The sequence below is a fragment of the Marmota marmota genome, unplaced genomic scaffold (assembly GCF_001458135.2).
Source record: "Marmota marmota marmota unplaced genomic scaffold, marMar, whole genome shotgun sequence".
In the NCBI taxonomy this organism is placed as follows: Eukaryota; Metazoa; Chordata; class Mammalia; order Rodentia; family Sciuridae; genus Marmota; species Marmota marmota.
The window spans coordinates 19,131,211-19,142,902 of NW_026000019.1; the positions used below are offsets into that span (position 1 = coordinate 19,131,211).

The 11,692-nt window shown below is 45.0% G+C and overlaps 1 long non-coding RNA gene across 2 annotated transcripts in view; it reads right to left on the reverse strand.

Moving 5' to 3' along the window:
* LOC125618665 overlaps positions 1-11,459 on the reverse strand; it is a 203,014-nt gene extending 191,555 nt beyond the window's left edge. For both annotated transcript variants that reach the window (XR_007350020.1, XR_007350019.1), the window contains exons 1-2: positions 11,294-11,459; positions 6,895-7,102 (exon numbers count right to left, since the gene is read on the reverse strand). This is a non-coding gene — a long non-coding RNA (uncharacterized LOC125618665). The remainder of the gene's footprint in view (positions 1-6,894; positions 7,103-11,293) is intronic.
* Positions 11,460-11,692: the final 233 nt, after the last annotated feature.

Consider the following 11,692-nt stretch of genomic DNA (forward strand, 5'->3'; position numbering starts at 1 on the left):
AGAGAAAAGAGAAGAGATGAACAGGGAGAGAGCAAGAGCAAGGGAGAGACAGAGAGCGCGCGTAAGAAAGATAAAGAGCAAGAGAGAGAGAGCAAGAGAGAGAGGGAGCAAGAGAGGGGGGGAGCAAGAGAGAGGGGGGCCTGGCAGGAGGGAGTTTTTATAGCCCAAATCTAATGGGGCCTCTGGGTCTGCAAGGTGCTTTGTTGGCCCAAGGGGGGGTTAAGTGTTCGGCCTTAAGCAGGGTTGAATGTTCAGACTTGAGGCAAACAGGTGATAGAGGACCAGATAGAGGGGGGTTTGAGTGCGGGGGCTATCTTGCAGCCAACATCTGTTCAGCCTGCCCAGCAGACAACACAGTTCAGCCTGCTCTGCACCCAACAGGTTCCAGAGCCAGAGAGCCCTCCACCCCACCAACACTGCCCGGACCAAACCCCACCCACGAGTGCCAGGCCACAGGTGTGACAGGAAGGGGAGAGAAAGAGAAGAAGCCACAGAGAAACTGCAGCCTCACCTGAGGCGCTGGGCCCGCAGGCAGGCCCGCAGGCAGGCCCCCGGCGCACCTGCACCACCTTCCACCTCTCACGGCCCGAGGGCCCAGCTGCGCTGATTGGCTGAGACCGTTGCCGGGTTACAAGGGTATACTCCAAGTTTGGTTAGAGCTTGTCCAGGCATCAAGTTCGGTTACAGCTCACGGGGTACGGAGGCAGCCCTAGGCCAAATTTTGTCACCCGAGTAAGGAGACAGGTTTAGGCCAAATTTAACTCACTTTAATTCGCGTCAATTTAAGGAATTTTAAAAAGATGAAGACTCTAACCTGTTCATTCTCCCTCGAACACAGTTGTGAGCAATAAGTCACACATATAAAGTTTCCAACACAATGTTTGGCCAAATTAGAAGTTCAAGAAATGTCCGTCTCCTTCCTGGTTTCTTGTTTGTAGTCTCCAGCTCTTACAGCTCAGTGGTGGAAGGTTTTTAATTCCTGGTTTGGGAGCTGAAGGCAAGTCGAGCGCCCCTTCTTCTGGCCAATAGGTAACAAGGGTTGCAAACTAAAGATCTTTCTTCTAAAGGAGCCAGGGTGATTCATTGTCAAGGGAATTCCCACCACCCCAGGGGAGAGGCAAAGAGGGCCCTGGGCTCACCCTGCAGATGGCTTCATCCCACACCCCAGGAGCGAAGCGCTCTTTTGTTACCCAAGGGGCCTGGGGTCACCTTTCTAGGAAGACTCCTGGAGCTGTCCCCGTTATTTCAAACTTCTGAAAATGGTTATTACCGTATATATAGGAAGGTTTTCTCTAAAGCTTTTTAAACTCTCTGCAGGAAGAGTGAACTATCTTTTCAAATGTCTTCCCAAAGTGTGAGAGTTGCTCATGTCTTTATTGTCCCCTCATGGCATTCTTTCCGCATAGCTGCCGGTTCTGGGTCTCCTCCACTAGACAGTAAAGCTCTTGTGGACAAGGTCCCTCCTTGCTCCTCACCCTGGGACCTGAGCTGCGCTCACCAGGCCATGTACCTGAAGGATGGGAAGTCATCTGGGTGTTCCACTTCACTCTGTTCATGACTTGCACCTGATCTTTTGGAGAAGTCCCTTTTCTGGATCTCAGTTCCCCATTTTTAAAACATCTTTAAAGAAATGGCATGGCAATGTCCCATAGGTCCCTTCAAGCTCTAACATGCCATACATACATAACACCATCTGCAGCCTGGAATAGCCATAGCGACACAGAGAAATGCTCCCTGCCCAAATATTCTTTTTGTCTGTCACTAAAATGCCCATTTTAATCAGTAAAAACAATTCACATTCAATTTTTCTTATTTGTATTTGGAGATTTCTTAGATTCTCAACAGCAACACAGTTAGAAATTATTCCTCAGAATAGGCTACTTTTATAGATGGTTTAGTGAAGTGCACAATTATCTGTTGATTTTTCATTGTTTTCTTTTTCAAAAAGCAATTTTTCCTGATCCCACATTCCAATTCTAGAGTTTTCTTTACACTGGCAAAATACTCTAAAGTCACTTCTAAGTATTGCTATTATTACCAAGACTATTGCTAATAGTATTTTTAATAAGAAAAAGAAATCTTTAACCAGACCAGTGGTTGCTGAGGTCCTAACTAACTGAATTCAGTCAATTGCCCACATCAGAAACAAGAGAAAACAATATAAAAATAAATGTAATTGCAGATTAGCTAAAACAGAATGACACTAATCTGCCTTCCATCCTACAGAAACAGAATAATTTCTTTTCTCTATCTCTTCTGATAGAGGGCACAAGAACCCACTGAGCCAGTAACAATAAGAATGCCATGAACAAGTACTTCAGAGTCTTTGGAGATCTGGTATGTTATCAAATTTTCACATTAACACAGAGTCCTGAGATGTTTCTTTGGACACTTGGTTGTTCCTGAGGATCCATCAATGATGGTGCCTCTTTGGAGCTGGACAGCTGTCATGTGTGTTGATCTCTCCACCGGCTCCAAAAGCTCTGCTCCCCACCTCTGCTCCCTACATTTTCAGTCTCATCATTTTATCTTGGCTTGTTAAGGTAAGAATGACTAAATTATTACCAAAAATGCTGACTCCTGGAATCTGGTTTTGCTCATGAAGCTCATGAAGAGACAGGAGAACTCAAGTACTCACTGTCAGTTCAGGTTTCCTGTGAGATTTCCCCCAGCATGAGCCTCACTCCTGATGCTCCAGATTCTGGATAAGGCAGGATCTCAATTTCCAAGACTCTTCCAGCATCAGGGATAGGACTCTTCCTTCAAAGACTGATGCCACTACTGGGCCTAAGTAATACCTGAAATGGCCACTAGGTGGCGCCAGTGAGCGAAAGGCGCATGCAGGCCTGCGGGGGAGTGGGGGAACCAGTCCGTGGGGTTTCACCCCACGGAACATCCCAACCTATGCTACCAATTTAACTTTCCAATGTCTCAGTACCCCTGAGGGGGAATAATATAATAATATATGACAAGACACTTAAAATGAAAGTGGATCAAATCGTCAACATGCATTCCTAAATACAGGTCACTTATTGGTTCTGCCACCATATAAATTTCAACTTCTACCTCAGTCCAACTCTTCACATTCATTTAAGCCAGCCTTGGGTGTTAAATATTATTTCCCATCTTCCCCCTGTACCATCAAAGAGGCTGGGGCTTGGAGGGTTCCAATCACAGCACCAGCAGACCCAGGGTTCAAATCAGATCTGCCCGACTTCATAGGTTTTTGTTCTTAAACTAAAGCATAAAGCAGGAAGCCAGTAGCTTCACCGAGACAATTGAGCAACTGGGGCGCAGAGCTAAGGCTGGAACCCACTTCTCTCCCAACGTGGTAAAGAGGAGAGGTGGCACCACAGGGGAAGGTGGAAGGACAGGTGAGGAGCCACACCTAGGCAGGAACAGTGATCCAGGACAGCACCAGATGGCAGCCTCCGTTACTGTGCACCCAGTCCTCCCAAGAGCCTGCACTGTACAGCACCCCCTACCCCAGGGGCACTGCTGATGGATGCCTGCTGACATCTTTTTCTTCCCTTTCCTGGAACGACATGCCTATTTGCCTTTGAGGAAGTGCCTCTCCTGGACCCTTTGCCAGGTGGTTGGTGTGCATGTGACTCCACCCTCAGGTCTAGGAGTGAACCTGAAGTCGAATATCCTAGCTCCTAGGCTCAGTGATTGTGCTACTTCAGAGCTTGAGAGGTAAAGAGTTGCTTGGTGAGGGCTTCTTAGATTTTCTCTTCTACGGGAACTAGCAAAAGGGAACCACCTCTTTAAATAGTGCGATGTGAGGATGTGAGGTCTAGAGTTGCTGTTGCTGCCCTGAGGCAAGGCAGCCTGAGGGGATAGCTAAAACACGAAGGCAGGCCCGGCCAAGAAAGTGGCAGAGACCTGGAGCAAGAAGCCTTAGAATATGGTGAGCATCTAGATCAAACCAGACCTGAAACGAGAACATTTCCGTTACATTAGCTTGAGTTTTCTATTACTCAGAATCAAAAGCATCTTAACTGCTACATACAAGACCTAGCATTTTCCATGTATTTTAGATAAGAAAATTCAGACTTAGAAAATTCCCAAGGTATACTACTTGAAAGGCCAAGATTTGATCCAGAGATGTCTGACCCCAAAGCCACAAATTATTAACCACAAATTATTTCCTTAATATTCAAACATCCCAAAAGGAGGGCAATGCCTCTTTCCCTCTGGCTTTTGCTCAGAGCTCCTGCCTTGGTTCTGCCCCTAATCCTCGTGCTTTCTATGGACTCTCCCTTAAATGACTTCACCCAATCCCTGATCCACAGGACTAAAACAGTACTCCATCAATCATCGGAGTTCGTGGGAGCAATCTGTTCTATTTGATTTCAGCTGTGAGATATTGGAATGATTCCCAGCCCAGGAATTGATGGGGTGTCTTCAGTATTCGTTTCCTGTGCTTAGAAGCAATCATTCCTGGATCTCTGGTGACATCACAGAAAATATGTCTAGTCATTGACATTGCCAGGCAAAGCAGAGTCAAAGCAAACACCGTGACGAAGGAAGTCCTCACCAACAAACTGCTTACGGCGCACCTGCCGGAGGGTGAGAGGTGGATCACAAAGCAAGCAAAGCCTCGTCCAAAACCGGGCGTGATGCCATTTTGGAACTGCACCAGCCCCACTCCCAGATCCCACTTGGAAAGGATCTGGGTTCCCCTACCCGACTCTGCCCTCGTTGCTCACGCTCACTGTCCCTTTTCCAGACTTCAAATCTGTCTTCTGAGGGGGAGCTGCAGGATTTAAGTCATGCTTTAAAAAAAAAAAAATGCCCACGGTGGGGGAGAAAGATCTCATCAAAATATCTTCCAGTGAAATCCACCAGAAAGACTTGCCAAAAATAACTTCTCACAAAGTAAGGTGACAGTAAGAAATCACCTGTGCTTCCTGGGAACTAAGCTCCATAGTCTCTCTGTCCTCCGCCCCAGGCTACTTTTTTTTTCATTACCACCCTGACCTTTTCTTTCTTCAATCACACGCCTCCGCCTGGCCCCCTCCTGTTGTGGCCTCTGTAGCTATGGAATGGAAAGGTGTCCCCCACCAGCTGGGCGTCTGATGTGGGTTTGGTGCGTGGCTTTCTCACTGACTCTTCAGAATAATTTCAAGTTTTGTTTTTCAGTCATTCGTTTGGTTTTCTGTTTACACTTCAGCATTGGTCTCCCCAGAGAGGCAGCAAAACAAGCCGAGTCTCCTCTGCCTTTTTCCATCACATGACGGCAGCAGAGAGAGGGGTGAGGATAGGAAGCCCTGCGAGGCCCAGCGGAGGAAGATGAAAGGCAGCGGCTACCTGACACTCCACCTCTAGCTGTGGCTCTGGGGGTGACAAGCACTGGGATAAACCCCAAGACCTGGACGGTCCTGACCCTACCACTCTCCAGAGCCATCCCTGTGCAGTGGCCACTGGCCTGCGGTGTAGACCTGCTGCTCAGGTGCCTCCCTAGAGGCAGAGAGGAGTCCCTCAGGGGAGGCCACTGCTGCTGGCCGCTGAGCCCCTGTGAGCTGTGAGGAGGTGGGCCCTCGGAGAAGCCCGTGAGCAGGAGAGGAGGCTGGGGTGGCGCTTCTTAGGTACACAGCGCTCAAGCCCTGTGCAGCCTTGGAAGTCCCGTGGCTCAAAGCCCTTCCTTTCCTCCTAAGGAGAAGCCCCAGATGGTGGGGTGACCTGCCTGAGGCCAAGACGCTGTGAAAGACCAAGGAGCAGAATCTGCACCAGCCTTTCCCACAGTGTTTTGCTTCCTTTAATCAAGTTGGGCAAACTCCATAAATCAGTTATAAGATTGGGTTCCTTAAACAGAATCTCAAGGTTTGGAACAGGAACTTCGACATTAATTAAATCTCCCCTTTTTAAATTTTATTTTATTTGTTTGTTTATTTATTTATTTATTTATCGGTACCATAGATTGAACTCAGGGGCACTAGACCCTTGAGCCACATCCCCAGGCGTATTTTGTATTTAGAGACAGGGTCTCATTGAGTTGTTAGCACCTCACTTTTGCTGAGGCTGGCTTTGAACTCGAGATCCTCTTGCCTCAGCCTCCTGAGCTGCTGGTATTACAGGCACTCGGCTTCCCTATCTCTTTTTTAATGGTACTGGGGATTGAATCCAGGGGTGCTTACCAATACTCTCAGTGATGGGAATGTATGTATCACTTCCCAAGGCAAAACATCCTGAACACAGAGAATTTTAATTGTTTTTTTTAAATCCTTATATTTAAGATAAAACTGACTTTGTTTCATTTCTACCTTGGGCCCTAGTTTTGTTCTGGGATCACCTGGGGGACAAGCTGAATCTTGTCACACTACAGTCCTTCAGCCACTTGAAGAAGTCTGTACTACCTCCCATCACTCTAGTGTCCCCAGGGTACACAGCCTCGTTCCTTCAGCACTCCGCCTACCGTGTCACTACCCTCCTGTGTCCTGCCATTCCCACAGCACATGCCACATTTGTCCTGGGCACTCCCGTGAGGGCTTCACTGAGCTAGACAATTCCAAGTACAGAGAGGGGAGACCCAGTTCCCTTGCTCTGGTCAACCAAGGCCCCTTGGACCTCATTTGGGTCAGGAATATACAACTTCTCTTTCTACCTTTGCTCCATGGGCTTCCCCCCCCCCACTCCAAAAAAAGTAAAATTTCGTAAACATTAAGTTGACTGGAGAAATATCCAGTCATCCCAGGCAATATTCTAGACCAATCAAATCCAGATGACCAAACAGAACTGGCAGTCAAGCGCATACAGAGACCAGAAGCCAGCCGCAGCCGGTAGCCAGTTCAAGATGGCCCCCCGTCAGTCCTACGGTGCTGGTTAAAGGTGGGTCCTATTGGGCAGTTGATAGATGGAGTAATTAATTACTCAAAGAAACTTTGAACATACCAAGGAAAAGAAGCAAACCGGGAGTGATGTCAACCACTTGTAGGGATTATTAAGGCATGCACAGATACCATCCTGCGCAGGTCCAGGTAGGCGGTGGACACAGAGGCAGGTGGACCTCTCCCAGTCTCCTCCAGCCTGCTCACACCCTTTAAATCTGCAGCCAGCCTTCAAGTTACTCTGACTTTGAAGTGATGCTCTAACATGAAACCTACAAAACAACAAAAGTTTAGCAGGATAACTTAGATTAACTCATCCTTAATATAAAGAGTATTCTGGAAACTGCATGAAAGTAGATCATCCAGAAAAGAAATCATCATCATCATCCTGGAATTAATTATTTCCCCAAGAATTAAGCCTCTTTCCTTTAAATCACAATAGTCCTAAGAAAGCCAAATGCCCGAGTCTAATGCTGCATAGCTAGTCTTGAACTTAAGCCAGCAAACATGCTTTTCATGTGACATCCATAGCCTCTTGTCCAGTAATGTGACAAATTGCCTGGTGGTGGAAAAGCCCAGCCCCGTGCAGCCTCAAATGTCCACTTCCAGGTGAAAGAGAAACTCCACAGCCACCAATTACTGTGGCTTCCAAACAGACAGCAGACACTTCGAAGACTAGTGTTATCTTCTACATTTTATCCTGTTATTAGAAGGAGCATCGTGGTTTAATTTGCTCTGAGGACTTTGCATGTTCAAATGACGTTGTTTTATTGAATCTTATTTTACTTCTGAATTTAAATTTCAGGAAGATTAGTTTCTGATCTTGGGGTGTGAGATGAGACTGGAGGGGTGACTGGAGACAGCCTTTTAGTGTAGTTTGGTATCCCCTAGGAATTAGCAGAAATGGATTCTCAAAATAGCATGGAAAATTGCTCTAGATGATTTCTACAGTGAGACTGTTTTAGATGTCTTAGCTCGAGCTTCATGTAGGGTCCTCCCAACAAGAAGGCTTAAGTCAACTCGTGATGCTAAAATAAATAAATAAATATATTTAGTATATATACAAATTATATGCATATATGTAAATTATATATAATTATACTATTTTAATTACATATACTATACATAAAATTTATATATATGTAAATTACATATATACATATCTATAATAGAGACTATGCTTTTCAAAGTCGGTATGTTATTCAGGGTTGGTTTTTATAGTTCATTTTCTCTAGAGAATGATATAAGGGTATTTCAATACACAAGTTTCTGCCTTGAAGACTATTGTCCAGGAATGATTGGCAGATCCTTGTGGGTAAAAATCAGGGATGGCAGGACAGCTCATGTCCGCCCGTTTTTTCTTAATAGCAGAGGAGGACCACAGGAAGCCCTGTGGGTAACTGAGTGTGCTGCCTATCATTTTCCCTGGCTAATAATTGGCTAAAATCAAGAAAACCTTTAACCCAGTGCAGAGTCCCCGAAGCCCAGGGCAGTGTAGGTAGGTGCCTGTGGGTGAAAGAGCTCTCTTTTCCGGGGTGACCTAGTGACTGCCCTGGAGACACTTGGAAAGCTAGCTGAACAGGCAGCCTTGAGTCCCTTGGTTTTGATCCAGGAGGCTGGGAGCGAGGCCTGGGAAACAGCACCGACTGTGGCCTCAGTGCACACAGTAAGATGCACAGCATGAAAGGGCTGCTCCTGGGCAGGAAGGAATGATGGCGAATTCGAAGCTTCCATGGCGTCTCTTCCTCTCTCTCCTCCTCTGGCTCCTCACCCCACTACTCCTCCCCCCCCTCCACACCCCTCCTCTTCCTGCCCTTCCACTGCTTCTTGCCCTGGCCCTTGCATCTGCAGCTGTGAATGATGGAGAAGGAGAATGACAGCAGAAGAAAGGGCCTCACTGGTCCTGACCTTCTGAACAGCACACGGCCATTCATTAGTGTTCTCATAAACTGCCCACGAGCCGGGAGTGGTAGCACACACCAGCAATCCAGCAGCTCAGGACACTGAGGCAGGAGGGTTGTAAGTTCAAGGCCAGCCTCAGCAACTTAGTGAGGCCCTAAACAACTGAGCAAGACTCTGTTTCAAAATAAAAAATAAATGAATAAAAAGGGTTGGGGACGTGGCTCGGTGATTAAGCATTGGATTCGACCTCCAATACCAAAAAAAAAGAATCTTTTTTTTTTAATTCTTTTTTTTTTTTTGCCTTTTTCTCTCTTTTTTTTTCTATGCATGAAGAACCTTTATCAAGAAAAATCATGCCTTCTTTCTTTTTCCTTTGCTAAAAGTGTTGAACTCTCTACAGTGCAATAGGTTAGAGAGGTAAAAGGAAAGGAAGGAAAATCAATCAATTTTATTTCTTACTTCTTAGCAGGTCTGAGAAAGGTTTATTGGAAGAACTGAAGCTAGAGATCATCAAGAGCAAATTCATTTGTTCCTTTATTTACTCAAACATTGACACTATATCTTTTTCTTTTTGTCAGAGCATGAGATAAAATGAAATAAAACATTTCATTGCTATTAAAGTGTTATTAAGGAATAATTTAAAATCAAGAAAACAAAGAAAAGCAAATAAAAGACTGAAAAACATGTTTGCATAATAAAAAGTCAACTTTGTTTGTAATTATCTAAAGCTGATAGACCTCTGTTCGTTTATAAGAAAGTCTTTACATAAGTCAATCAATACAGCTCCACCACTAAGCTGCAGCCCCAGCCTGAAGTTTGATCATTTTCACCCCCCACCCCCACAATGTGTGATTCAAGACCCTCTGGCAGTGCTGGGTGGCAAAAATGAGCTGTGGCTGCCAGTCTGCCCTGCAATCACAAGAGCCAATAACCTGTAGCATTGCTAAGCTGTGGTGCTTGGTAGTTAGGTGAATTACAAGATTGTTTGACTTAATAGTATTTTCAACTCATTATGGGTTTACCAGGCTGTAACCCCATCATAAGCTGAGGAACATCTATATTAGATCGGCTCTTACCAAACTCCTGATAAGAACACAGGATGAAGGGTTGTCTTTCTTGGATATTTTAATTTCTCTAAGCCATTCCACCAAGCTTAATAGAACAATCCATGGACACCATGGATAGACCACAAAAAGTCCATGGATAGACCACAGGGAGCCATGAACTTAAATGGGGGAAGAACATCTTTATGTTAACTAATCCTAATATTTTATATTTTCTTATTTTATGAATATGGGGAATGAATTCAGTAGTATTAGCAGTGTCTGTGATAGAAACCACAGATACCTTTTTCTTTTCACATTGAAGCTGTAGAAATATGTTCAAACATTGTTTGCTTCATTACTATTTTAAACTCGATAGTTTATAGATCAGCTGATAGTTCTGGTTATTTAGTGTGTTAATTATACTATATCACAATTTTGTTTCAAATAGGACAACTATATGTCAATGTAATTGCCTTCCTGGTAATCCTAAATGCTTTTTTTCATGCACGTGAAATATTTTAAAAATAGGACCATAGCTAAAGAAAGTAAAGAACTCTTGCAGTAAATTCACAAAACTCTAATACTGTATCAAATTAGATCATCTTTAAGCAAAAACCTGTTAGCTTAGCTCCCAAGCTGAATTCATTCAGTGAGAACAACGTAACATTATGCCCTGAGATTTCAAATGGTCCTGAGTGTAAGGACCTCTGCACTGAGTGTTCGGCCATCTCCTAACAGATGGCTCATTTCTTTACTCCTACCCCTACAAGGAAACCCAGTAAACTAATCTCTCTTAGAAATTCAATACCAAGAAGATATACTTCAAATGGATTTTTATGGATCCCTTTACCAAATAACAGGAACTGTGTCTCTTTTTGTCTGCATTTTAGTTATCACTGTTGTTTTGCTAAGGTTGCCATGAAGACCAGCACTAATTGTAGAATCTGCTGATATTGATAATATCATCCCAGTTGGGGTGTATGGTCTTCCTCCCCTACAGACAGTTTCTGATATGTTTTTTAGTTGCCTCATATTATACTTTCTTGAAAACTATGGCTTGACCTAAAACATATTTTTTGAAATAGGAAGGGCAAAAATTATGAAAAAAATTAATGGCCTTACACAATATTGTAAGACTTTTTACTTGGATACTATTCAAGATTCTGAGAAAGGAAAATCAAAGTGTCTTTCCTTCCCCATCTGACCCCCAGAGGCTTCCTGAGTCATTGGTATTTGCAGGTCACTACAACCCCGATGACCGCTAGAAATGAAGGGGCCCGGCAAGCCATGCCCACCACAAGACTCCACCAGCCCCATGGCATGGCATGGCATTGACTCAGTTCTCCCGAGTATTAATTAGCAGTTATGCAAATATGCACGAACCCAGAGGACTCTGCCTTTTAAGGAGTTACTTGCAATAGCAGCATCCGATTTTTAAAATCTAATTGCCACCCACTCATTACCCTCTTCCTCCCTCTCCTCAGTCCCACCTCCCCACCGTCCAGGTTCACTCACCTAATGGAATCCCCCAGAGGCTCCTGAGCTCCCTGAAGATTCCCCGCGAAAATCGAAGGAATAAAAAGGACCCAAGAGCCCGTGAACCCATGTGGATCACTTCACATCAGGAAGGGGACTCCTTGAGATTTTACCCTGAATGGAACCCCCATGGTCTCCACCCACTGAGTGTATCGGGTGACTCACGGGTATGGAGAGGAAGTCATGAGCTTTCATAGTTCCTAATAAAGACAAGGAGAGCTGAGGGGCATAACTGCAGCCCTACCCTGACCCAGAAGACTCAGTTTCCCAGACGGTGCTACCTGGCGGGCACTTCACACTAAGTACTCTGACCTCTTGGGAAGGAAAACCAAGCACAACCCACATGGTGCTCAACTTGGACTACCAAATGGTAGGAAA